Here is a 298-nt window from a genome sequence, read left to right as displayed (position 1 = left end):
AACAACCACGGTGAGCATGACCAACCAAAGGCGACGGCGGAGCATATTGACTTGTAAGAATGACGGGTATTTCTGCTTTGGCTCGAGCCGCTGAAGTGCCAGCCAGTCGTACCTGCTACTGCCACCGGTACTTCTTTCTCACGGCTCCACCTGGGTTGTGGCGTTACCTTGTGATAAGAAGGGTTCGTTTGGTAGGGCAAGGCCTGGGAGGGGCTTGGCAGGGCATGAGGGGTGTTTGTTGACAGATTGACGGCTCACTGTAACTTAACGGTTAGTATCTTGTAAGTTAGACTCGTCA

The sequence above is a fragment of the Penaeus monodon genome, chromosome 33 (assembly GCF_015228065.2).
Source record: "Penaeus monodon isolate SGIC_2016 chromosome 33, NSTDA_Pmon_1, whole genome shotgun sequence".
Classification (NCBI taxonomy): Eukaryota; Metazoa; Arthropoda; class Malacostraca; order Decapoda; family Penaeidae; genus Penaeus; species Penaeus monodon.
This window is presented reverse-complemented; position numbering follows the sequence as displayed.